This window comes from Macaca fascicularis, chromosome 15, assembly GCF_037993035.2.
Source record: "Macaca fascicularis isolate 582-1 chromosome 15, T2T-MFA8v1.1".
NCBI lineage: Eukaryota > Metazoa > Chordata > Mammalia > Primates > Cercopithecidae > Macaca > Macaca fascicularis.
The window spans coordinates 97,138,031-97,166,013 of NC_088389.1; the positions used below are offsets into that span (position 1 = coordinate 97,138,031).

Here is a 27,983-nt window from a genome sequence, read left to right on the forward strand (position 1 = left end):
CGTTAAGAGGAGGCTCCTACTCGGTCTCCCCGCCTCCCGCCCTCGCCACCCCCCTATTCCCTCCCCACTGCAGCCCTTCCCCTTCCCGGACGAATGACACCGCCGCTGCCCGATGGTGCGCGGGTCCTGTTTGTGACAGTCAGGCAGAGAAGATTATCGGGATCATGGCCTCCCCTGCCCGCAGCCGCCGTGGCTCTCCCGGGTCCCGGCGCGCCCCTAGCACCCGGACGATCGCAGGCGCCCCACGCCCGCAGCTCCCGCGGCGCTAGCAAGGGGAAGACGCGAAGCAAAAGAACACAGACCCAGGGAGAGGAAGGGCAGGGTAACGGAGCCTGGCGAGCACCTCCGTGCCCGACCTCCTTGGGGGCCTCCTCCCTCCCCTCCAGCAGTGCGGCCCGGGCCGGACATCCCGAACTTCAACACCCGAGCCTGCGCTGCCGCCAGGTACAGGGGCAGGGACGTCCGCAGCGCCCGGGGCGCAGCCCCCTGTCAGCCCCTTTGCCTAAAGGCCTGCCTACCAATCAGCGTCCCCATCCACGCCGGAGGAAACGCGGAAAGTGGAGGTGACACCTCCGATCAGGCACGCACCGGCCCCGCGGCAGTGGCCGCCGCCTCCTCTGCGCGTCAGCTCGGGCTTCTCCCGCTGCGATCCGCTCACGTCTCCGCAGCCGGAGCCCTTTAAACAAGTCCCTGGGAAGCTGGTGGCAGCAGTGTTCGCTGGCGCCCCGCCGCCAGCCTGGGCTCCTCGCCCTCCTTTCCCGTTCCCCTTCCAACTCTTCCGGGGAGGGTACCTCGGGATGAACAGAAGCGTTTCCATCCTCCTCCCCTGTACCCCAGGCCTTCCCCCTCCAGCTGCCACCCCCCTCCCCCCGCCTCGCTTTTAAGGGGATGGGGGGTATTGCAACCTGGCCGAATGTGTGTGTTGCAACCTTGAGTTGGCAGCGCATCTGACTGCCTACTCAGGATCAAGGCTGTGGTTTGTTGGGATTTTTTTCCTCCTTTGCCCCCTTGAAGTAGTAATTATTACTGTTATTATTAGAACAGCAAGGTTCGGTTGAAACTTTCTCGTTTCTTCCACGGCCGCCTGGGAGCTGTCGTTACAGCATTCCACCTGAGGCCCGCGGGGAGGAGGCGGGCTTTTTTTGTTGTGGCGGTTGGCCCGCCTGTTTGTTTTGGTCTCCTTGCATGCACAATAAATAATAATTAGGATAATAATGAATAATCCCGGGCGAAGGCGGTGCGGTGCTGGAGGGGTTTGCGCGGCGGCTGCAGCGGGGCGGCCGAAGGGAGGGGAAAGAGGAGAAAAGAGTTGTAAGTTATATTTACCTTGCTCGCGAGGAGTGTGCTGGCTGAATCTCTTCCCTCTCTGAGTCACCCAGAGTACAGAAACAGAGGGAGAGAAGACTAGATTATGAATATGACTTCATTGATGACAGCCGTCCCCTCCTCTTCCTAAACTCGGGCTCCGCCCAGCGTCCCACCCTCGCCTCCTCCACGGGCGCCGGAAGACGTGCCGCAGTTGGCCCCGCGCGCCGCTCCTCCCTGCCCGCCCGGGCGCGGGTTGGCGGGACGCGCCTGTCACTCGCCCAGCTCAGCGACTCCGGGAGCGCGGGGGGAGGAGGGGGCGGTGTGCAAGAATGTGGATCGAGACAGCTCTACTGTATGCGTGGATCCGTGTGTGCCTGCAAGGCGCCGGCTCTCGGGCGGTGTTTGTGCCTGGAGCAGAGAAACTGCGCAGGATGCAGAAAGCCCCCAGCCCTGCTGGAGTTGGGCGCCCGCTATCCCTTCCCTGGGAGTCCTCTTCTGCGGGCGCTGCGGGGCTCCTCCAGGGAGACTGGGGAAGGGGAGGAGGCGAAGCAAAAAGGGAGGGCAGCCGTAGTAATAGCGCGTAGTAGTTTGGGGGTATGTGGAGAAGGTGCTGGAATTTAACTGTGCCTCCGCCTGCCAGTGCGAGCCTGCAGAGAGAAAGGGAGGGGATGGGGGGGAGGGCTCCGAGTGGCACCAAAGCTGTTTGTGGCACAGTGTTGACTGTGGAAAAAACGGGCATTGTCGTGCCGGCTGAAACTTTTTCTCCCCCTTCCCCAAGGCTGTCATTATAAATCTGCCCCCTATTCCCCGTAAAAAAAAAAAAAAAAAAAAAAAAAGAAGGCGGGCACAAAGAACATTCCTGCCAAATCTGTCTCTTCCCTGAAGGACTGCAAGCTTCCAAATGCCAACGAGGGAGAAACAGCTGAGAGGCTGAACGCCTTATAAATAAGTAAACCCACCCTAACCTCTCTCTTTACCTCGTGAACTAGACACAGCACTATAACCTTCCCTCACCTGCCATCTTCGCTAAAATATTTACAAAATTACGGAAAAACAATCCCTGGGGGCGGGGCTGGCGGGTTAGGGGGTGGCTGAAGCATGGAATCTGGTTTTGATTTAAAAAGAGGAATAAATCTCTTATTCTCTGCAGACCGTAGTCTCTTCCCTCTCACCCCGCATTTAAGACCAATTAAGGCTACAAATTGTAATCTGCTGGCAAGTCGCGGTTTTGAGACCTCTTTGCTCCAATTTTCCTTGAAATACAGTACTTTGGCCGGACCAGTAGGTCAGTGTTTGGTGAGACAATTTTATTTTTAGTTTTATGAAGTGTGAAAGAATGTTAGGAGATTTTAAATCAGGGCCCTATTACTTTAGACTCAGATTAATGTAGGTGCTTGACTCTTAAAATTAAAACTGTTCCTATGCAGTAGTGTTATGAAAAGTATGATTTATCCCTTATTTCGTAATGTAATGGCTTAAATTAGTCATTCAAAGTGCACTGTGACTATCTGGTTGAGGATTTTTCCCCCTAGAGTAAAATCCTATTTTAAGACCATTTTACTGTTGCAAAATTGACTCCATTTGAGCAACTGGGTCTGAAATGCAGTTCTAGGATGCTTAAAACTTCAAGCTGGATAAGTTGAAGACAAGAAGTAATGGAAAGAACGCCAAATGCTGCCATGTAGTAATTAAGAAGCAAGAATTGTTTATATCACTAGTCCACTGCTGGCTGAAGGAGAGCCCACCAGGGCACCATTTTCATGATGGCTAGGAGTGTTGGTGATCACCCACCCCATAGCTTTCTAAGGTCTTATTACTTGCTTGTTAACTTTAGCTTCATCATTTTCTGTCTATCTTGAAGTGAACCTCAAGACAACAAAAGATAATAATACGGCTAAGAGAAGTAGAATATAGTGCGCCCTGAAGGATCCATTGTAAGAACTTGCTTTTCTGCCTGAGGATATGCCGGTGTAACTATTAACTGAGAAATATATAGTGAGAAATTTTAAGCAAGATTAGTAGTGTAGTAAAAGTGTAACATAAATACTAACTTCTAACTGCCTAATAAGTCGCAACTAATAATATAGCCGGATGACCTAGCTGTCTCTAATAAAGAGATTTAACCTAATAGCAATGCTTATTACATTGAGAGTATTAGGTTTTAATTTTTTAGGGTCTTAATTTGTTTCCCTGGCATGCCAACCTCACATGCCAATTTTCAGAAATTGATAACTTCACTTTCATTCCCTTGTGAATAAATGCCCTTTATCCCCTTAAGATTCTACCTCCACTTGCCATGCAAATCCTCAAAAAACAAAAACAAAACCCAATCAGTTAGTAAGTCCCTGGAAAAAGAAACTGTCCATTCCTTCTGGCATTTTGTCAGAGGGAAAGTAAAGAAGAAAACATTCCCTTTGTTATATGTGTATATTCTTAAGCTCATACAAAATTTTGATGTTGTCCTTGGAGGCGTTGGTGTCCATGTATTGTATATGCACAGCTATGGGAATTGAAAATAAAATATATCATTGGGAACAGAGATTAAATATAGATACTGCATCTCCCTCTCCCTTCACGTTGGTCTAAGAAAGCACCACCTTCCCCCATCACCCTTCAAGTCTTTCCTCTAAAAATTCATCTTGTTTGTAGTTTGTACCCCAGCAGTTAGGAATTTTATAAAATAAGGCCTAAACTCAGGAGAAATGAAAAGGCAGCATCATTCACTTGGTACAAAAAGAAGATTGTAGAACATATAGCATGAGTTTCACCTCTGAGGTAAAACGAAATTTAACAATTGAAGTTAAGGAGGAAAATGATGGGGTTTTTTGTTTTGTTTTGCAGAAAATCATACAAAAGCAAATGTGGTTGGAGGGTAAAAGGACTCCAGGAGGCTGCACAGAGTGCTACATTCACACGAAGCTTTTCTTTTTGGACTTTGATGAGTCATAATGTGTTCTCTGAACTTGCTTTTCTCTTTCTAGTTTGGTATCAAAAGATAGAAGTCACTTTTTCATGTCTATATGGCCACGTTCACTTGTTATGTAAGTCTGCTTTGGTTGGCATTCTGTATAGAGGAGATATTGGATTTCAAACTTGATATCTGGATACAACACCCTCATAAAGAATAATTCCATGCACAATGTTAGGAAGCTTCTAGTCCCAACAGACAAACTGCTAATGCTGCCTGAAATGTTGCCTAGCTTCAAACATAAGCAGGTAAGACCATTTAGGCAGTGAGTTTTTCATCTGCAGTTATGGAAACCAAGCTTTGACAAATTGAATCAGCTGACATTTAATTTAAAGAATAGTTTAGAATTAGCAAGTAAATTTATTACAGAAATCAACACTCCTCTCTCTCCATTTTTCTTTTTTTTCTTTTTGAGTCAAAGTCTTGCTCTGTTGCCCAGGCTGGAGTGCAGTGGCGGGATCTTGGCTCACTGCAACCTCCGCCTCTCAGGTTCAAGGGAATCTCGAACCTCAGCTTCCCAATTAGCTAGGATTACAGGTGCCCACCACCACACCCAGCTAATTTTTGTAATTTTTGTAGAGACAGGGTTTCACCATGTTCGCCAGGCTGATCTGGAACTCCTGACCTCAAGTGATCTATCTGCCTCTGCCTCCCAAAGTGCTAGGATTACAGGTGTGAGCCACCACACCCCGCTATCTCTTTTTTTCTAATGGGCATGTTCAATAAATTATGTTTTTCACAATCATTCCCCTAAGATACCACCCCCAATTCTCTTTATGATTATATCGTTCTTTAGCTTAAAATCCTTTGTCTGTTCCCAATCCATTTTACGATAAGTTTCAAACTCCTTCGCATGTTATCCTAGGCTGTGCATGGACAGGTCTCTACCAGCGTTGTAGACCCCGCTGCCAAAATGCTTGGGCTCAGGGAAAACCTGTCTACCGTTTGGTTCCTAAGTGACCACATTGGACATTTTCCCCTCTGACTAAAGTGCAGGTCCTCAACCCACATCCTCAAGACTCAACTGTGACCCAGAATCCTTCTAGTGGTCTTCCCTGTTCTCCCCAGGCAGAGGAAGCTGCTTGTCCTACTCTGCTCCCATAGCAACCAGTGTGCACCTCCATTATAGCACTTGGATGCAATTATTCGTTTGGTGTTGTCCTCTAGATGGTTAGTGCCTGAAGGGTGTTTCGATTCATCTTTGAAACTTCAGCAATTAGCCTGATACCTAGCACATTGTATTTAAAAAAAAAAAAAAAAAAAAAAAAAACTTTGTTGAAGGAAAGGATGAGAGATAGATAATAAAATTACCTGACATAGAAAATTTAGCAGGTCTTCACTATTAGTAATTATCATGTTAATGAACAACATCAATAAGTGTTCCGAATCTTTACATTCTCTGCCAAGGCTTGAAAAGGCTTGGAAAATGTTTTTGGTTTTTGTTTTATTTTGTTTTGGGGAGGGCGGATGTGGGAAGATGAGGAGAAGTTACAGCTCTTGTAGTTATAGAAAGAGCACTGACAAGTGGTTTTGTTTGTTTGTTTTTAAATTAGGATAGGAGTAACATGAATGCATACATGGCAATTGTTTAATACAGTAATAATAATTATAATTGCAGCTCCTTTTCATTTCTGTTTTAAATTACATGCCTGAAGTTGTGCAGAGACTTGTACATATGTTGTTTAATCCATTTAACCCTATGAGATCTATGACTTCATCTCCATTTTATAGGTGAGGAAACTGAGAATCAGGAAGTAATTTGCCTAAGGCAGCGATCTCCAAAGTGGAGTGACCAAGACAATTCATTGTGATATAGGAAGAGCAGAAGAAATTGTTTCTTTTTTTCTTTGATAATTAAAAAAAGTAATGATGCCAGGACAAAAAAAAGAGCTTTATGTGTATTTATTATACTCATTGACCCTTGACCCTAGAGTCTTTACATGGTCCCTAAGTAAACTGGTCATGTGTCATGTAGTGAAGCTGAAGAGTACTGAAAAACAAAAAGCGCCACAGGCAGAGGGCTGATACTGGCACCTTCTGGTTCTTTCATTGTCATTGACATCTTTTTAAGCATTGATACTGCCTCAAGTTTGCAGGTTCCACGTTAAATAAATTCATAAGATTATATCATCTAGGTTTAACCAATCAACTCTCTTATTTGGAGAGCAAGTGGCTTAAAAAACAATTCCTGTGAAGAAATAGAAGATTGAGATAATACCAGTAATATAAGCACAGGTGAAAATCAGGATCAAATTTGCCAATTTAACCTCTAAGAACTCTTTTCCAGTCAAGTTGAGGAGTAAAACAATGACAGCCTAATTAGATCTAACAAGAAATAGGTCAAAAACATTCACAATTTTCCAGGACTATTTGAAATTTGGATTTATATTAACTTTCATGAATGATGAATTCTGATCTAAGCATGTACTTTTCCATGAGATACTATTGATTGTATGATAGCATGATTAGCAAGATAATTGAAAATTTTCTATTATATTCATCTTATTCTTTTATAATTTCTATTTTGTGTATGTTTTTAATGTATATAATATATTAATATTGAATACATGTGTTATGAATAAATATACATAAATCATGCTCTATCTTTTTTTTTTTTTTTTTTTTTTGCTTTTTAACTGTAAGGGGGATGTGATTAAACAGCTTGGAGATGACTAAATGATGAAATCAGAATTTTTAACTAAGCTTGGTAGAACTCAAGACTCAGAGTAATCTGTGTTGCTCATATAAAAACTGCCCCAAAATTTGTCATCAGTACAGGGTTCTTAATCCATAATGGAGGGTTGATGGGGGTGGAATACAAATGATCTTTGAGGCTTCTAAGAATTCCCTGAAACTGTGTTCAAAATTCTAGGATCATGTTAATGTACGCTTTCTGCAGACAGAGTCTCTACATTTCATCAGATTCTCAAGGGGATCTTCCCCGAAAGGGGTAAGAATCACTGACCCAGAGGTATCAGCAGCCTCAATAACCTAGGATAATTTTCTGATAAGAAATTAATCCTCTCCATAACTTTTATAAAACTAAGTGTGCACATTTTATATATCCAAACATATCTACCCTTTAAAATCCTAACTCAGTGTTTTTAGATAAACCAAATGCACTCTAACTGCCCAAAGAAGGACTCCATTTGTCTCTAGAGATGGGCTTTCTGAGGATAAGTTTATTCTAAAGCATTTTCTCAATAGTACTGCGTTATATATTGTTGACTAGACTAGAAAGATTTTTTTGTGTTGTCATCAATATGTCTTTGAGGTTTTGACACATCTTTGGGGGCAGTTGTACATGAGGAAATCAGAACATGAATTCAGGTTCTCAAATTTTCTGTTGTAAATTGTTCAGCTATTTTCACTTTTGTTTGGCCAGCCATTGCACCTGCTACCCTTTGTTCTGTACTGTGCTTCTCTGATTGATAATGTGCTTTGGTACCAATGTAACACTGTAGCTTACCTCTAAGCCCATCAGCTAAATCCGTGTATTCCTCTCCCATGCTGTTATATGAGATTTTATTACAGTATTTTACTTTTTGACCACCTTCAGCTGTTATTGGGCTTATCTTTTTGTTGCTTTTTGTTGGTGTGTGACCCTTTTCCAGCTTGGCTTATGTTGTGTCACTCACCAGATTCTTACTTCAAGTTCAGTACACAAAAGCACAATTCACTATTGTCTTTTTTCAATCCTGTTTTCTACACTTGAAGTTCTATGTAAATTCAAGAGATGAGTAGAAAGTAAGCCAGGAATATATCAAAGCGGATACAACTATTGAAATTACATTAGATGACTCTTTAGAAACCCAAAATAAATATTCTGCTTTGGAGAAAAATAAAGTTAGTTTCTCCACAGGTAGGGACAAAATACATTCCACAATGGTATGACTTTATTTTAGTTTTCAATGGTGTTACCAGCCAGAAAGTGATGAATATATAAAACAAATATAAAAAGTTTCAGGAAAGAGTTGCAAGCATCTGGATTCTGCATGGGGCAAGTTTAATGCTGGGCAGGAAGCTTTTATCTCCCCTCCAGATAAACTCAACTGAACAGTCACTGACTTCAATGAGTGTTGGGCCTAAAGGAAAAGCTCACATTTGATCTGGAACTGTGCATATTCAATTGCTCATCTTACCAGAGACATTGTGATACCTGTTGGAATTTTACTATTGAGAAGACTACTTGGTACCTTTCAATAGCAGACTTTCCTTAAATATGGGGGAAAACAAGGAATTCTCTGATCAGATTAAAAACATCACAATATACAACTGTTTGGTGGTTGTTTAATACTTAGGACTTAGGGTTTGAGGGTATATTTGAATCTTAAAGAGGTTGATCTCACCCTTTACCTATATTTTATTAAAATACTTTAAAAATATATCCACTTATCAGGGGTGGATTTTATGGTATGATTTATCAACTGACATTACCTGTAACCACAGTTACCTAATAGTCTGCAGTTCTCTTGGCCCATATCAATGTCAATTATGTTCCCAAGAACTTAAGACCAGAATGTTGAGCTATTATTTCTAACGCTAACATAATAAATAACTACTTACTGAGGAAAATAATAGTGAAAGCATAATTTCATGTTCTAAATAAATGACTATTCTTTTAAACAGTCTTCAAATGCTATCATCACTGGTCTTTAAGCTATTACAGACTATGTATCAGTCTTACTTAAAATGGTACCATTGAAACTTATAATAACCACTGGTTTAAAAAATACATATCAATCTCAGAACCTCTGGTTCCATGCATAAAGTAAACATAATACACTAGAACACATGTTTGAATGGATTACCCAAGATCACCCACTAAGATTAGAATGGTGGTGTCCACATTCCCAGTCAGTAGATCATCTACTATACAATAGTTACCCTTAAAAGAAGAGGAAAAATGCTCCAAGATCATGTTCTGCAACTCAGTGATAACCATCAGTGACCAACTAAAGAAATACCTCAGCACCATCCATTGCATGCTAACGTGCAAAACTGCTCGCAGTAAGAAATGTATTATGTATCATGACCTGTTATACACATACTCAACATACTCACACAGTGAATTGTATCAGTCAGGGTCCGACCAGGAAAACAGAAGGAATTTAATTCAGGGAATTGGTTACATAGATGATGAAAGAGCTAAGAACTTTTAAAGAATTGAGTAGCAACAGTAAGAAATCAGTTATCCCCTCTAGGCTTTGAGAAACCAAGAGATAATTAATGAAGCCCAGAGACCGGAGTAGCCTAGTGAAACCTGAAACCATGATGATTCTCGGAGTTAGAGGGATGGAGGTACAACTGTTGGTAGAGATGCAGCTAGAGGCAGAAAGAGAAGAGAACACTCCGCCTTCTGCCTTCTTCCTGTGTTCCAGCTGTCCCGTCTCTTGCTTGTAAGCATCTCTTAGAAGTCAGCCCTGACTGCAGCTGACACAGGAAGATGGGAAGTGTAGCCCACAAGGGTCACCCTCCCTCTCTGCCTTATAGAGCAGAGCCGAAGGAAAAATGAGGTATGAATCTGAGAGCCAACACGCAGTAACTAAAATGAGGTTTTCTAAAACAATACTTATCCTGACTAAATACAATGCCCTCTGAAGTTAATATTTTCTATTCTATTGCTTCTTCTTTTTAAAAAAAATGTTGGACACAACTCACCACGGCTTTTAACTCATAATGAGTTAAAAAACATTCTTTGAGCCAACAGGGGATACACAGGTTAGAAACTTCTTGCCCTTACCTAAATATTCTGCTTTTAGAGCAGGTTATTAAAACATGGGTCTTATGATCAGGAGTTTATGGGTTATATTCCATGATTCTTATTCAAATAAAAATTTCTAATGGGTTCCTGTATTTGAACTATCTTTTTTGATAAATGAGTAACAGTTAATGATGGATGACAATAAAACATACAAGTCAGTCTTGGTTCTTCTTTTTCCACAATCGACAAATAGCCAGATATTATGAATATCTATCAATTATTTCTATTTTGAATCCATGGACATCAGAATAATTCAATAGTAGTTACGACTTTCTAATAGAATCATTCTTTGTAAGTCATTTTTACAAGGATACTGGTAATATACAAACCACAATTAGCATATGTGAACATGCCCCCACGACTATGCAAATATATTAAATGTAACAATTTAACAAAAATTGAAAGCAAATTAACAATGAATATCTAAAATTGCATATGCAATAATTTCAGACTTTTGGAAATGTAGTAAAGTGGACACACTTACCTAATTCAAATTAATGACAGTGAAAATTTTTGTTAATTATTATATTTTCGTTTTTATGTCACATATGCTAACAGCAAAATTTATAAAATTCCCCACCTTGGTGAGAGTTTCGACTGTGAAATTTGCTCTTAACGGTTATAGGGCCTAATGTTTTAGTAGTGTCATGATGGATTTGTTAGTTTCTGGTCATAGTCAAAGGTACAGTATCTGGTCTTTGCTGATTTGCAATATAGTATTCAGGGCATTTTTGAAAACCAGGAAAAAATATCTAGAAACTGTCTCCATCTGAGACTTAAAGTATTGCATAAACATTGAAAGGTAAGACCACTTAGGCAACTTATAACCTAAACAGCTTCTTTTGTAGGGTTGAATTGTCAATTCATGACATTAATGACACTCTTTTTAAGACTTTTTCAGAGCAGTTTTAGGTTTACAGTGGAATTGAAAGGAAAGGAAGGTACAGTGATTTCCTATATACCGTCTGTTCCCCAACACATGCTTAGCTTCCCCCATTATTAACATCCCACACCAAAGTGGTACATTTTTTACAACTGATGAACCTCCATTGACACATCATTATCATCCAAAGTTCATAGTTTAATTAATATTCACAGTTAGTGCTATGCATTCTATGGGTTTGGACAAATCTATAATTACATTTATCTACCAGTATAGTATCATACAGAGTATTTTCACTGCCCTAAAAATCCTCTGTGCTCTGTATATTCATCCCCTTTGCCTCAACCATTGGTAACCAGTGATCTTTTATTTTCTTCATAATTTTGCCTTTTCCAGAATGTCATATAGTTGGAATAATACAGTAGGTATTTCAGAAAAAATAAAGCAGCTTTTTCAGATTGGCTTCTTTTACTAAGTGATATGCATTTAAGTTCCCTCCATGTTTTTTCATGGCTTCCTAACTCATTTATTTTTAGTGCTGAATAATATTCCACTGTCTGGATATACCATAGTTTATGTATATCCAGACAATGGTTTATGTATGTCCAAGATGTCCTTCACTTACTGAAGGACATCTTGGTTGCTTCCAAGTTTTGACAGTTACGAATAAGGTTCCAATAAACTTCTGGTGTGCAGGTTTTTGTGTCAACAGTAGTTTTCAACTCCTTTAAGTAAATACCAGGAAGTGTGATTGCCGGATTGTATGGTAAGAATATATTTCGTTTTGCTAGAAATCACCAACTATGTTTCAAAGTGGCTGTAACATTTTGCATTTCCACCAGCAGTGAATGGGTGTTCCCATTGCTCCACAGCTTCACCAGACAGCTTCATACTGTCTGGTTACTTCACCAGACAGTAACCATGCTACTGTCAGTGTTCTGGATTCTGGTCATTCTACTAGGTATGTAGCAGAATCTCACTGTTGTTTTAATTTGCATTTCCCTGTGACATATGATGTGGCATATGTTTTCATGTTTATTTGCCATCTGTATATCTTCTTTAGTGAGGTGTCTGTTAAGTTCTTTGGGCCATTTTTAAATTGGGTTGTTTGTGTCTTCTTGTTGAGTTTTAAGAGTTCTCTGTAGGCTGGGCGCGGTGGCTCAACCTTGTAATCCCAGGACTTTGGGAGGCCGAGATGGGCGGATCACAAGGTCAGGAGATCGAGACCATCCTGGCTAACATGGTGAAACCCCGTCTCTACTAAAAATACAAAAAATTAGCCGGGCGTGGTGGCGGGCACCTGTAGTCCCAGCTACTCTGGAGGCTGAGGCAGGAGAATGGCGTAAACCCGGGAGGCGGAGCTTGCAGTGAGCTGAGATCCAGCCACTGCACTCCAGCCTGGGCGACAAAGCGAGACTCCGTCTCGGGGGGGGAAAAAAAAAAAAAAAGAGTTCTCTGTATATTTTGGATAACACTCCTTTATCAGGGCTTTTGCAAATTTTTCTCCCAGTCTGTGGCTTGTCTTCTCATTCTCTTGACATTGTCTTTTCGCAGACCAGAAGTTTTCAATTTTAATAAATTCAGCTTATCAATTATTTCTTTTATGGATTGTACCTCTATATCTAAAGAGCCAAACCCAACATCATCTAGATTTTATCCTATGTTATCTTTCAAGAGTTTTATAGTTTTGTGTTTTACATTTAGGTGTATGGTATATTTTGAGTTAATTTTTGTGAAGCTCTGTGCCTAGATTCCTTTATTTTTATTTATTTTTTTTATGATCAGTTGTCTATACTTATATGGATTCACTTCTGGGCTCTTTATTGCGTTCCTTTGATCTATTTGTTTACTGTTGCACTAATATCATACTGTCTTGATTACCATAACTTTATGGTAAATCTTGAGGTCAGGTAGTGTCAGTCTTCCAACTGTGTTCTCCTTCAATATTGTGTTGGCTGTTCTGAGTCTTTTGCTTCTTCACATAAACCTTAGAATCAGTTTGTCATTACCTACAAAACAACTTGCTGAGCTTTTTGTTAGCATTACATTAAATATATAGACCAAGTTGAGAAGAACTGACATCTTGATAATATTGAGTCATCCTATTTATGAACATAGAATATATCTCCATTTATTTAATTCCTTTTTGATTTCTTTCATCAGAATTTTATAATTTTCTTCACATATATTTTGTACCTATTTTGTTAGATTTATACTTAAGTATTTCATTTTGGGGTGTGTTAATGTAAATGGTATTGTCTTTTTAATTTAAAATTTTACTTATTCATTGCTGGCATATAGTAAAGTAATTAACTTTTGTATATTAACCTGTATCCTGCAACTTTGCTGTAATTGCTTGTTAGTTCCAGGAGGATTTTTGTGATTCTTTCAGATTTTCTATATAGATGATTATGTCATCTGTGAACAAAGACCATTTTATTACCTCCTTCTCAATCTGTATACCTTTTACTTCTTTTTCTTGTCTTATTGCATTAGCTAGGACTTAATTAAACTTTTAATCAGTGTTCTGAGTCATCACAACTGTTCCTCTTTCCTGAATAACATCCACCATGCCCTTTCTCCAGGAAAAAAGAAAATTCACTTTAGTGATGGATGCACTGCTAGGCTTAAAAAGAGTTGCCATATGTGGCATCTGAAATAATGTTGCCAATAATGAAAAAGGAAAGCTACTTGGAAAAACCAAAGAACACTGAGTGATGTAGGCATCAACATTTGCACATTTAAGTCTGGTGCAGTGGCTCACGCTTGTAATCTTAACACTTTGGGAGGCTGAGACAAGAAGATTGCTTGAGTTCATGAGTTCTAGGCTTCAGTCTAGATTATGACTGCACCACTGCACTCCAGCTTAGGCAACAGAGCAAGGCCTTGTCTCTTAAATAAATAGTTTTCAAAAAGCTCATTAAAGAAAAAAAAATTTGCACCTTTGACAACGTATATATTGAGAAAATGTGGAAAGTATGTATGAGGAAATACTGCTGAAGTCCTTTCCATATCAATTTTGAAAATAATCCATAACATGCTTATTGATGGCAGGGCTCAGCAACACTAGGAGATGGGTTGGCCATCAACAAAAGAGAATGTGAACTCCATTTCATCAAATGAAGTTCCATCTTGGGCAAGTCAAGCGACCTTGGACATGGCAGATCACCTGTGAACCCTTTTATCTTCATTCATAACATGAGAGAATGTGCTCCAAAACATTTCTAAGGTTCCGGCTATCTTAAACTCTGTCTCAGTTTCCTCATCTGAAGATGGGGGTTATTATAATGGCACCTAACACAATGCATTGTTATGAGGATTATAAAAGACAATTGAATTTTTTTTTTTTTTTTTGAGACGGAGTCTTGCTCTGTCGCCCAGGCTGGGGTGCAGTGGCCGGATCTCAGCTCACTGCAAGCTCCGCCTCCCAGGTTTACGCCATTCTCCTACCTCAGCCTCCTGAGTAGCTGGGACTACAGGCGCCCGCCAACCCGCCCGGCTAGTTTTTTTGCATTTTTTAGTAGAGACGGGGTTTCACCGTGTTAGCGAGGATGGTCTCGATCTCCTGACCTCGTGATCCGCCCGTCTCGGCCTCCCAAAGTGCTGGGATTACAGGCTTGAGCCACCGCGCCCGGCCGTAAAACAATAGATTTAATGCACATATTACGCTTCCAACACGGGGAAACACTCAGTAAATCAAGCTACTATTTTTTTTTAGTTCCATCTGTCTAAGAAGTTACAAAGAATGATTATTATCTGCTCTAATTTTGTTTAACTCTTAGAAGTCAATTACTTTTTAATCTACTAAATTGCATTGGTCTTTTTGTCCTAACTTAATACTTCTCCTTTTTCTAAGGTAAATTATGATTAGTTCCTTCCATGGACTTCACTTACACTTGCCCTTCTGCACCTTCTTGGCCAAATCCCCACATTTTAGGCCTTCTTGCTCAGTCCATCTTCCTTTGAATGCCCTTTCAGAACTCTTGGTCACTCCCATGCTCAGAAAACAAGGTGTCAAATCTTCACTACTCCCCACAAATTTTAGTTGCAATATCTCCAACTGCCCGAAGCCATGCATGTTTGAATGGTTTTCCTTCATTTTACCACGTCTAAAGCATAATTCCTCATTTTACCTAAAATTTAGTGTCTTGTGCAAGCATCTCTTTTGTTGTCAATAACTCTTATTATTTGCATGTATTTTTTGTACTGACAAATTATATTACCAAATATTTGATTAAAGAAAAAAATCATCCTAAATTCCACAGGCTCAACCTAATCACTGTGCTAATTTAGTTGTAGTTCTTTCCAATCTTTTTCATCACGTATTTTTTGTACCATAATCACAGTTTACAATTCCCATTGTATCTTGCTTATAATTCTAAGTATTCCCTAAGGATTTTCATTGTTAAAGCCTTCATAATAGATTATTGTATGACTATTCTCTCTGTTTCTAGTAATTCTGTCCCCCAGTTCAATCTACATGTCTGACTAACTTTAATCTTATTCACAGCACTGTTTTATGCATCTTTCATGTACTCAAGAACCTTGAGGGATTTTTTTTTTCAGGGGCATCTCTGTCACCCAGGCTGGAGTGCAGTGGCACAGTCTTGGCTCACTGCAGCCCTTGCCTCCCGAGTTCACGCAATCCTCCCACCTCAGCCTCCTGAGTAGCTGGGATTACAGGCATGTGCCACCACACCCAGTTAATTTTTGTATTTTTAGTAGAGATGGGGTTTCACCATGTTGGCCAGGCTAGTCTCAAACTCATGACCTCAAATGATCCACCCACCTCAGCCTCCCAAAGTGCTGGCATTATAGGCATGAGCCACCACACCCAGCCAAGAACCTTGGGTGATTCTTTACTGCTCAGAAAATGAAGACTCGGCTCCTTAGTCAAGCACCAAAGGACCTCCTCAAACAGGAATCCATTCTTTTTAGCCTCTTCTTCTATGTAGGCCAAACTCTACTACCGATTTATTCCAAACACCAAAATGTTAATTGCCTTAGTGCTTTCCTTCAAACCATTCCTCCCACCTATAACGCCCACTTCCCCTTTTATGCTTCTTTTAGTACAGGTGCTGTTCTATTCCTCCCCATCACACTCCCCGAGGCTTCCCCAGCTGCCCCACCCATTGTGGTTACTCTCTTCTCTCTTTTGAACAATTTCCACTTGTTTTAATACCTGAGATACTCATTTGACAAGCTCCAAGACCATATCTTCTACCTTAATATGTCCTCAGAGTTCAGGACAAAGGGAGTGCTTAATAAATATTTATTAATGATGATGATGGTGCCCATTGTCAGCACAGCTGTTCTGCTTTCTATGATAATGAGAAAGCATTAGGGAGAAAAAACACTCCAGTCCTCCTTAAATGCTGCCAAAAGTCCCGTAAGATTCACATACATCCTACTCAACACCTTAGACATAATCCATGGAGGAAGGGAAGGAGGGAGGAAGGAAGGAAGGAAGGAAGGAAGGGAGGGAGGGAGGGAGGGAGGGAAGGAAGGAGGGAAGGAAGGAAGGAAGGGAGGGAGGGAAGGGAGGGAGGGAGGGAGGGAAGGAAGGAGGGAAGGAAGGAAGGAAGGAAGGGAGGGAGGAAGGGAGGGAGGGAGGGAGGGAGGGAAGGAAGGAGGGAAGGAAGGAAGGGAGGAAGGGAGGGAGGGAGGGAAGAAAGGAGGGAAGGAAGGAGGGAAGGAAGGGAGGGAGGGAGGGAAAAGGAAAGAAAAGAGGGAAAGAAGGAAAGAAAAGAGGGAGGGTAGGAGAGGGGGAGGGAGGGAAAGAACGAGAAGGGAAGGGAAGGAAAAAGAAGAAGAAAGGAAAAGGGAAGAAAGAAAAGAATGAAAAGAAGGCTTATTTTGCATTTTCACATAATATATTTTATTTATGATATAGCAAAGATAAATGTGAAGCATTCTATTATGAAATGTCTTCAGACTCAGACAGCTTTAACAGTGAGTAGCAGATGAATCCAAATTGGGACCCAGGCTTTGTAAATCCAGCCAATGCATTTTAGTCAAATCATAAGCAGTATAACATGATGACTGAAAGCTTGGGCTCCCAGGTGGTGTTGCCTGGGATAAAATTTCAACTCCACCAACTACTAGTTGCATGATTATGGGCAAATCACTCCATTTTTCTGTGCCCCAGTTTACCCATCTGTGAACGAAGACAGTCGCGGTTTTGTTCTGGAAAATGTTTAACAAACGGCTCTCACCCTGAAGTCTCTGATTTGTAGCATATTTTAAATTTCCATGATGTAAGTATTGCCGCAATGGCTGATTTCAAGCTACCAACAGGCTCACCAAATTCCTGAAAGTGTAACAATCGGCTCTTACTGATATCTTCCTTACAGGGTTGCTGTGAATATTACATGAGTTTGTACATACAAAGCACTTAGGACTGGCCTTGGCACACCATACACTCAGTCTGATAAATATTCACTATTTTTGTTATACCATTTTAGCTTGCTTTCTTCTATGGAAATGGAGGATAGAAATAGTATTATTGAAAAAAGCAGTTGCCTTGCTTTTAGTTCATTTCAGCCCCTTCCTCATCACATGCTTTATGTTCACTACTGCCAAGCAGCCCCATTGACTTATTTGAATTTTCTTTCCTTTTCCTTAATTCATTTTTTTTTTTTTTTTTTTTTTCTTTTTGAGCATTCTAAGAATCAGAGGACTGGCTTAAAGCCACGTACCAGGAAAAAAAAAAGGAGTTATAGAAAGTAAGGATAATCCCAACCGAGTAATTTTCCCTGAATAATCATTTTAGGAAAGACTTAAGTACCACCTCAAATAACTAGATATAAAAATTTTTTTGGATACAATTACTTTTTTCCCCATTTTGAGGGAGACTATGAATTATACTCCACTTAGCCTCTTTTCAAAATAATTTTATTCCCTGGTGTTCTTCTGACACAAAATAAATAAGAATTTTCATTAAAAAGAACCTCAAAATATATTAATCTGAACAGTGTGACTTTCTGCTTTTTGATTTCTGTGGGCATATCCATGACTTCTACTTATAAAATATCTGCTTATGAATATTATAATTTGCTGGGTGTTTCCTCAGAACTAACACTTAGGCAATAAACATTGGATACCTATGGAAAACATGGTGTTTTTCAACCAAATGTTGGCCAGTCAATAGCTCTGCTCATCAGCTAAACACCCCAGACCCTAGCACATTTCTGTAGAGTATCTTGCTCTTTCTTGCTCAGGTGTTTTGTCACTCCTTTGTTTTACAACTTTTGAATTCACCATTTCCTTCTCCCACTTATAAAATGGTTTGCAACTTTGCTCTTGTGAACTTCCGCTGTTCTCAGCCACTTTCTTCATTGTTCCTTTCCTCATGTTGCTATTTGTTACTTCTGTTCAACAGCTAGGGAGTCTTTTAATTACCAAGCGCCTCCTTTTATCATTGGAGGAATGGAAGAGACATTGAAAAGTGGAGTCTACAATCCCATGCAAGCCACCTGCTTGACTCCTCCCTCTCTAGAGAAAACAGAAGTCTCTTCCAATCTTCTCCCTCCCATGTCTCCCCCTCCCCTACAGCAACACTGGCAATCACCTTTCCATTTTCCGTCTCTGTGATTTTGACTACTCTAGGTATGTCATGCAAGTGGAATCATAGAGTATTTGTCTTTCTGTGAGTGGATTATTTCCCTGAGCATAATCCCTTCAAGTTTCTTGTATATTGTAGCATATGACAGGATTTTCTTCCTTTTTAAGGCTGAATAACATTCCATTTTATGTGTATACAACCTTGTGCTTACCTCTTCATCTGTTAATAAATACTGGGTTGCTTTTATTTTTTGGCAATTGCACATAATACTGCTGCTATGAACATAGGTATACAGATATCTGTTCTGCTTCCTGCTATCAATTCTTTTGGGTGTAAACCTGGAAGTGAAATCTCTGGATCGTATCATAATTCTATTTTTAATGTTTTGAGGAACTGCCATACTGTTTTTCATAATGGTCATACCACTATATATTCCTACCTCCAGTACACAAGGGTTCCCAATTTCTCCACATCCTTTCAGCACTTGTTATTTTCTGGTTTCTGGTTTTTATTTTTTTAATTGATAGTAGCCATTCTATTGGGTATGAGATGGTATCATCTACCATTTTTATATTACTGATCTTCGTTAAAAACCAGAATGTTTTTAAGCAGAAAGCTAAATGTCAAATTTCTATCATTTACCATGTTGATCCTATGCTCATAATTTTCAAAATCCCTTGAATTCTGGTTGTTACTGCCATTTTCATTTTTGTGCTAAGGCACATGACTTGGTTTCCAAGACCAAATCAGAGACTATAAAATCTATTTGAATTCTGTGATGTGCTTATTAATAACATCTCTCTACTTTTTGCATGGTAAATGCCATCCTGCTGGACTGTCTAGGCTTGGTAACACTTCTCCAGCTGGAGGGCAGTAGGCCACTTCTCCCTGCACAATTAAACTGCTTATGGTTGACCTTTCTATTTCCTTTTTGTCAGCTTTATTGAGGTATAATATGTACTTAAGTGTAAAATTTGATGAGTTCTGACAAATGTATGGAGTATTGAAACCACCACCATGGTTATGGTATAGAATGTTTTAAGGGGTTATTATTTGACTTCTCTGTCTTAATTAATTTCAACAAAACAGAAACCTGGTATATATACACTATTATTAACAGTAGTATAAACTACTGTTCACAGGTAATAAACAATATCACTCCCATATCTGTATCCTTGTCCTGTTATTGCTAAAAGATTATTTAGAGTACAAAAGGGAGATAGAAAAGGTGTGGAGAGGAGCCCATAGGAGAGGACAGGAGAGCAGGGAAGCGAGGAGGAAATAGTATGTTTATTTTAAGTTAACATATTTAAATAAGAATAACACTAGACTATTATTATGATTTTGTTTTTTCCTCCTCCTATAGTAAATGGCTGTATCCCTGTGGTCTGAATAATTTATCTTTCACAAGACAGTTTTTTTTTTTTGTCTTTTTTTTTTTTTTTTTTGCTAATATCGTGTCTACAGATTAGTTACTTGCTTGCTTTCTTCCTTCCTTTCTTTTTGTTTCTTTTCAGAGATGCTACTCTCTGAAATGTGGTTATTTACTTATTCTTGATTAACAATTTACTTTAAAATGTCATTTCTCAGTGGAAGAGCGTTTCTATTGGTCACATCAAATTCACTTATTTTCTATGAGTAGTTTTTTTAATTCAACAAATACATTATTGAGCATTTCCTCTTCACAGGATATTCCATTATTCTTTCAGCAATTTTATTTTACATCCAACAAACTCTTTACTTAGCATTTACTATGTATCAGACAAGTCTTTTTCTTATCTTGCTTAGAGCTAAATTAGAAACTAAGTTTTTTCCTTTTCCTGCACTATCTAGGATGACTTTTTCTATATTCAGGCCACAACTTTATGTAGCATTTGTTAACATTTTCCCTCTACACAAATAGCATTGTGTTCTTTAGTTCAAGCAAGGCTTGGAATTTGTCAGATTTTTTCCAGTTTTCTTCAGAGCTTATTATTTGCCTTTATGTATTTTGGAATGTTGCTTTAACTGTTTTAATTAGAGGTCCTCTTAAGTTACCTTGGAATCTATATTTAAAGACTTCTATCCCAAATCTCTGTCTACATATAACTCAGTCACATCCTGGCACTTCTGAAGTTTCAATCTTGGGACCTAATTCTAACACTAAAATGATGCCTTATCCATTCTGATGCTTGAGTCTCCAATATCCAGTTTCCCCTGAAATCCCAATAGTTCTTTGTGTGTAACAGGTGACCAGCAATGACTTATCTTATAGAATTTTAAAAGTCAAAAGAACTTTATGGATCAAAAACATTGGGGTAAATTTTCATGATCTTGAATTTGGCAATGGTTTCTTAGATATGACACAAAAAACACAAGCAAGAAAAGAAAAAAGGAGTAAGTGGGACTTCATCAAAATTAAACATTTTTATGCTTCAAAGGATATTATCAAGAAAGTGAAAAGACAGTCCATGGAATAGGAGATAATATTTGCAAATCATTTATCTGGTAAGAGCCCAATATCCAGAATATAAAAGAACTCTTACTACTCAACAGCAAAAAGATAAAAACAATCCACTTTAAAAATATGTAAAGAAATTGAATAGACATTTTTCCAAAGAAGATATATAAGATAATAGTGGTGATGACGGTATCAAGGCTTTTCAAATGAAGCAACTGAGGAAGAGCCTTAGTGGATTGATTGATTCACTGTTTAAATTATTTTGAGTGCCCCTTTTGTGACTGGCACTATGCTAGGCTAGAAATTCAATGACGGACAAAAACAGATGCTGTTCGTCTTTCGTGAAACTTGACTTTGGGATGGAGATAGACACTAACCAAGTCATCACCCAACTGCAGACTGAGGTGAATTCTATGAAGTAAAGAAACACTTTTCTATGAAAACGCAGAATAAAGAAACTTAATCTAGACTAAGGTTCAGAGAAGGCTTGCTTCTCAGAGCAATTTTTGAGCTGAGATCTGTGGAATGGGTAGGAGAGGTGGGCAAGCAATCTAAGAAGAGAGACCAGCATGTGCAAAGCCTATGGCAGAAGAAACATGACATTCAACGGCATTCAAGCACATGCAATAAGGTAGTTGTGGTTGGAGCAAGCTGCATAAAGAGGAGATGAGACTGGAGAGACAAGCAGGGCCTGGTAGGGCCCGCTACATAGGCCCTGATAAGAATATTGCTCTTTATCCTATGGATGATAGGATTAGGGATGGATAATGGTTATCTTTATCCTAGCAGTCAAGAATGGACTGGAAGGGGCAAGAGTGGTTGTGGAGTGAAGTAGAAGTTAGGAAGCTTTTGCAGAAATAGATGATGGTGTTTGAGAGGTGGTGATAGAGATGGGGAGAAATTGAGCTAGACCTCTAGAACAGGAGTAGAGTTAAAAAAGGAAAGGGGAAGACTGGCCCAGGCAAACCAACACCATGCACAGAGACATGGAGGCATTAGAGCATGAAGCAGAAGTTGAGTTTGGCGAACCCTTAGGTCACTACAGCAGGATCCATGGAAAGGCCATGGGAAGGTGTTGGAGCAATCGACAGGAATCAGATCACCGTGGAGCTCATTGGCAAGTTTGGACCTTATCTTCGTGGACGTGGGAAATTGTAAAGCCATTTAAGAAGGGAAATGTAACTACCAGATTCACATTTTATAAAGGTGGCAGATAATAGATTTAAGAAGAGTAAATAGAAAGTAATCTTGAATATTAAACCAAGAAGCTGGATAGGGGTCAGTTGCAACTGCTCAACCTGAGAACTAATGAGGATCTGGACAACACAGTGTCATGAGGATGGGAGAATGAGATGCATGTGATACTACTTTTGAGACAGGACCAATTGGTAATCACAATAGTCGTGATTTATTAAGCCCATGGTACATGTATAACCCCAGTATCTTCTTACCTAATGTCTCATGGGTACTTGCCTGCTTAGTGACTATGGCACTAAACAAATGAAAAGACACCTTTGGAACAGAGCCTCTGACAACATTCTGCTTCCAGAAGTTCCCCTCATTTTGTTGTGACACTGTCACCCATCTAAACTACCAGTTCTTTAAGGAGAGGGATGATGCTTTATTTCTTATTTCATGTCCCACCTCTGTTGCCATGTTTACCTCAAAGAAGAGGTTCAATAAATACTTGAATAAAGTATATGACTTTAAAAGGCTTACTTCTCAGTGTACCCGCCACACTACTAACATCAAGGGGTAAAAATAAACACATGGTACAGAATTATGGAGCTCTGAAGACCTCACTGCCTAACTTGCTGATGTCTTAGCTATTTTTTAAGACAAAATATTGCCCTCATTCTGCTCATGCGCATAAAAATCTGTCATTCTTTTTTTTTTTTTTTTTTTTTTTTTTGAGACGGAGTCTTGCTCTGTTGCACAGGCTAGAGTGCAGTGGCACGATCTCGGCTCACTGCAAGCTTCGCCTCCCGGGTTCTCGCCATTCTCCTGCCTCAGCCTCCTGAGTAGCTGGGACTATAGATGCCCGCCACCATGCCCAGCTAATTTTTTTTTTTTTTTGTATTTTTAGTAGAGACGGGGTTTCACCGTGTTAGCGAGGATGGTGTCAATCCCCCGACCTCGTGATCCGCCTGCCTCAGCCTCTCAAAGTGCTGGGATTACAGGCATGAGTCACCGCGCCCAGCCAAAAATCTGTCATTCTTATCACCAAGATGTGTCGGTTTTGACTGATGTTCCACTGTCAGATCTGTTGTAATGTGCACAGTGGGGTAAACCAATATGTGATTTAAATGAATTTAAAAAGCTATCTCAAGCTCAAAATACCTATGAAGAGACTGTCACATCAATATTCAAGAAAAATGGGTCCAAAAGTTTATTTGAACTTGTCTTTCAAGTGTGTCAACTCCAGCTCAAGAGTTCTACAATAAAATAAAGGATGGCCTTTTTTCTCGCAATGTACCTGGCTTGTCTGATATAAATTATATTTATCAGACCTCCTATCTTCAATGATGTAAGCAGATCCCATTGGAAAATCTGGTTCTGAGACTGCTTGCTCAGAAAATTTTGGTCTCAGAAAACTTTTAGCTAAGACATAATTCCCGAAAGGCAAGGCTTTGAAGATATTGGGGATAGGGTAAAGCAATTAGAATAGTAATTCAGAGATTAGAACTTACATTACCAGTGTCTAAAGCTTAATAAAGGCTTTAACAAAGAACAGTTAGATAAGTCTCACAAAGGAATCAGAGCAAAAGAAAAAAGTTTATTTGATATGCGAACACTAAATAGTCTCTAAATATACATTGGTATGCGTATAAAATTTATACATGCCTATCAGCCAGTTTGGTCTGCTAATTATGATACAAAAATATGGAAGAGAGGTCATAAAATTTTTTTTAGAATTAATTTGTACAATCCAAGAGATACATGCTAACAGTGTCACATGGCAAAACCTCCTAGAGCTGTAGGATTATTATTTCCCTTCGTGATCTACTAGTTGGCCTTCCTGTTGCTGATTTAGGAGATAGAAATGGGAGAATATGGTAAGGATAAGTGTCCAGAGAGGAGTAGGAAGAGAAAAGACTCAGGTAATGTGTTGGACGACATGTAATATTGTGTCCTGGGCCGTGTTAGTAAGGAATTTTGTCTTCTGTCTTCCAATTAGTAGGAGCAAGAACTCAGCCACCAACAGGAGCTCTGCAGGTGGTAGAGACAGTGGGGTCAGGGTATCGGTTCTCCTGGTTGAGTTTCCAGGCAGCGTGCCTCCACCTGAGGCCACAGTTTCTCTGGAGGTAGGGGAGGGGGTGTCATCTTGTATCGTCACTTGCCCTGTGAAACCTGCTCCTTCCTCACTCTCTCATGCCTACAGCTGCGAATGGTTCTTTACTATTGCTATCCTTGAAATGCTTGCAGTGGTGAAGGACTACTCTGTTGATTTCCTTGAACTCTGCCCATACCTTTGTAAATGTCCCTTCATTAACATGCCTCAAACCCTTTTGAATGTACCGGCTGCTTTTTGCTTGGAACTCTGACTGACGCAATTGTCTTCTAACATAAATGGAGCATTAAGCTCTAACAAGGTGATCTTGGAAAATCCCAAGGAGATAAGGTAACAATTTTTACTGACCTCTTTCTTTGGCCTTAGTAATAAAATAAAAATGAATGCTTAACATATCATCTGTGGTTAATTATTGATGGAATAATGTTATCCTCATTAGCGCCCGCTTTTCTCTGGTAAGCCCCGCTCCTCAATTGACTATAAACAAAATTATGAAACAACTTTATGAATTAAGTATTGGACATGTTAAATTTGAGATGCCTGATGGACAGTCTAGTGGTAACACTTTCTACGCGTTAAAGACGAAATTGTTTGCCCTTGAGGCAGTGAGTTCCACATTGCAGGCAATGTTCAAGCAGCAGCTGGAAAAGCAATGAATCACTTGTTGAGCTTGCAGATTTTAAGGTCTTTTCCAATATGTACTTTCATGATTTTAAGTTGTAATGTTCTATCACCATAATATTTATTATGAAAATGTTGGCTATTCAGTTGGATATTTTAATAAACCATGAACAATACACACACAGATATTTAAGCACAAAAATCTTAATGAATATTCATATCTTCAGTATGACATGGTAGAAACTCTGGTCTCTGGAGAGAGCTAAAGCTCTGACTCAGTGCCAGTTCTCAACAAAAGGCTGTATGTCCTAGGGAAGTTACCTAACATCTCTGAGTCTCCGTTTTCTCACATTTTTCTCATAGAGCAATGGTGAGAATTCAGTGAGATAACATTTAGGACAAATTCAGGTACTCAATAAAGGTTTCACATTCACCATTAAACTGTTCTCCCTGTTACGTTAATTAATAGTGCGAAGATAAATAACAGTGTGTTTAAGAATTCTTTTCTAAATTGAAAAAACCACAAAGTAATGATCAACGCGTCTACTTTAGCATCTCACAACATGTCATGACCTGGCAAATACATTGTTTAAGAAGGAGTCTTTCCTGAGAGAGCTAATATTTTAAAATACTAGAAACGAATTCTCTTTATACAGTGCTGCTATCCACCTTATAGCCATTTTGTACTTAAAGTATCGAAACATTATAAGCCAGGCATTATTATCTCTATTAATAAAGGAAAGAATTTATCAGGGCAGACAACCTCACTCATTATCCTATAGAAAGTACTCTTTCCACTAACTCATCTGGACATTTTACTCTGGCTGGGAAAACAAGACGAAAACATTTAAAAAATTAAAAAATCAAATTACATATAGCAGCACAGACATGCTACATGAGTTAAGCCAACCCATTTCTTTCTTTTCTTTTTTGTTTTTTTTTTTTTCGAGACGGAGTCTCGCTCTATCGCCCAGACTGGAGTGCAGTGGCCCGATCTCGGCTCTGCAAGCTCCACCTCCCGGGTTCACGCCATTCTCCTGCCTCAGCCTCCGGAGTAGCTGGGACTACAGGCGCCCGCCACCTCGCCCGGCTAGTTTTTTGTATTTTTGAGTAGAGATGGGGTTTCAACCGTGTTAGCCAGGATGGTCTCGATCTCCTGACCTCGTGATCTGCCCGTCTCGGCCTCCCAAAGTGCTGGGATTACAGGCTTGAGCCACCGCGCCTGGCCTAAGCCAACTCATTTCTAAGTACAATTAAGAATTTGTGGAGCAGGAAAATCTCCCTGCTCCATCAATTCTTGGGTGGAGTAGTCTGGCAATAAGATAAACATGTAGTCTGTAGGTTCAGCAGAAACGTAACCAAATCCTGGCTCTTTCACATCGAAGTTGTGTCACCTTAGACAAAGTCTTCAGCTTTCTATGCCTCAACTCCCTCATCTGCAGAATGTAGGTTAAAATAGAACCTACCCATTGGGTTATTATGAGGTTTAAATGAAATAATCCAATTAAAGTGCTTATTAAAGCCCTACTGCAGAAAAAGTGTTTAATAAATAGAGCTGTTATTATTACAAGACAAAGCAACAGAGTCCCACTGGAGAGCTAATTTGCTGAGAGCCACAGAGCTGGTTAGTGACAAAGAAGAGACTGGAGCCTAATTCCTGTCCAGTGTCCTTTAGTTATGAATGAACCATCGCTTAATTAGGTTTTGAAACATGGGTGATAAGAACTTCAGCTAAAAGAAAGAACGAGGGCTAGATAATGCGCTATCTGCAATCTATGGACGTTGCTTTTCTCAGAAGCAGACACGTTGCAAGTACCTATGCAGAGAACATAAATAAATCACATTCCTTCCAAATGTTCTTGCCTTCGTCCTATGTGGGAGACTACCTCACAGTTAAACACCTTATAACATGGCTCACTTGTGATTTCAGTGACCAAATTCCCTTTGACAGGTATAAAAAGGCACAGGCTTAGAACACATTTGGCTCTTACCATGACTAATGCCACAGTGAGTCGTCGGTGTAGACAGTTCCGGCAGGACAGAAATGGATGTGGAGATTAAAGAACCAAAGTAAAGGCTGCCATCATCTTCAAGGTTAGCCTGTGCTCAGTTTTATACACACTCCTTAACTGTTTTGAGTCACCAGGGACTTATCACTCTAAGCCTCAATTAAGAAAGCATTTTTCTAGTCACATGTTGTAACCAGGAGAACAGTAGCCTTACAACCAGTTACCATAACATCCTTGTCTAATAAGACAGACTCTTTAACAATGCATTAAGGCTGAATGAATCTGGGCAATCAAGAATAAAATACTAGTGAAACTTTAAAGAAGAGTGTGCTTAAGATGATTCTTCAGGCTTTTCTCTGATTAGTTTTCTTCTGTTAGAAGTATTTGTTGTTCATTGCCTTTTAAAAATCATTTCACATGGATCCTAGTCAATTGCAGTGAACACAAGTTGACCCAAAATCTTTATTAGGCTCTTGCGGCGCCATCTTCCTGACTTTTCTTGGAATAAAAGTAGAGCCTCCCTGGGTTTAGAAACTGCTTTTCTGGTTAATGAGGACTGAACAGTTTTATTCCTAATTACAGTAGTCCCTTTTATAATGTCATGTTTCTAGAAGCGATTGGAACATTTGCATCTTTAAACGCCAAGCCAGCAAAAACAGTTGTAGCATATATTAAACTCTGAGTAATTATAATATTCTATTTAATTCTTTCAGACTGGGAGAGAGACTTCCACATGAACTGTCTGCAGATTCCCAGAGAGGAACAGAGGAGAACGTTCCAGTACAATGTTCATGAGAAAGCTGCAGCTCTGAGGACCTGCATATTAACACAAGTGATGCAAGAGCCTAGGAGATGCCTTTCTCAGCTCTATCAGCGAGAAATCTATTCATTCCTCCTCTTTCTTAAAGAATAAGGCGGCCTCCTGCTGCTTCTCTGTTAAACATAAAGAATTTAAAATTCACCAGTTTAGAGGGTCTTGCTTAGATTATATGTCTAGATTTTAGCCAATGTATATGGTGTTGATATGGCATTTTCAAAGTATATTACCCAGCAACATTCCTCTGCTGATTAATCTTTTTTGGGTGATTCTGCATATTCAGTTTGTGTCCTTCTAGTTGGTTCTTCTCTGTTTTT

At 39.8% G+C, this 27,983-nt stretch overlaps 1 protein-coding gene across 7 annotated transcripts in view; it reads right to left on the reverse strand.

The window, feature by feature from the left end:
* Positions 1–27,983, reverse strand: part of SMARCA2 (SWI/SNF related BAF chromatin remodeling complex subunit ATPase 2) — a 222,136-nt gene that overhangs the window by 179,638 nt on the left and 14,515 nt on the right. For 4 of the 7 annotated variants that reach the window (XM_074017584.1, XM_045373185.3, XM_045373186.3 and 1 more), the window contains exon 1: positions 1,327–1,384. The exons of 1 other annotated variant lie outside the window; for it this stretch is intronic. The gene's annotated coding sequence lies outside the window, so the exon portion shown is untranslated. Of the gene's footprint in view, positions 1–518; positions 778–1,326; positions 1,385–27,983 lie in introns of those variants that run through there. 2 more of the 7 variants (XM_065530630.2, XM_065530631.2) reach the window with 2 other exon arrangements.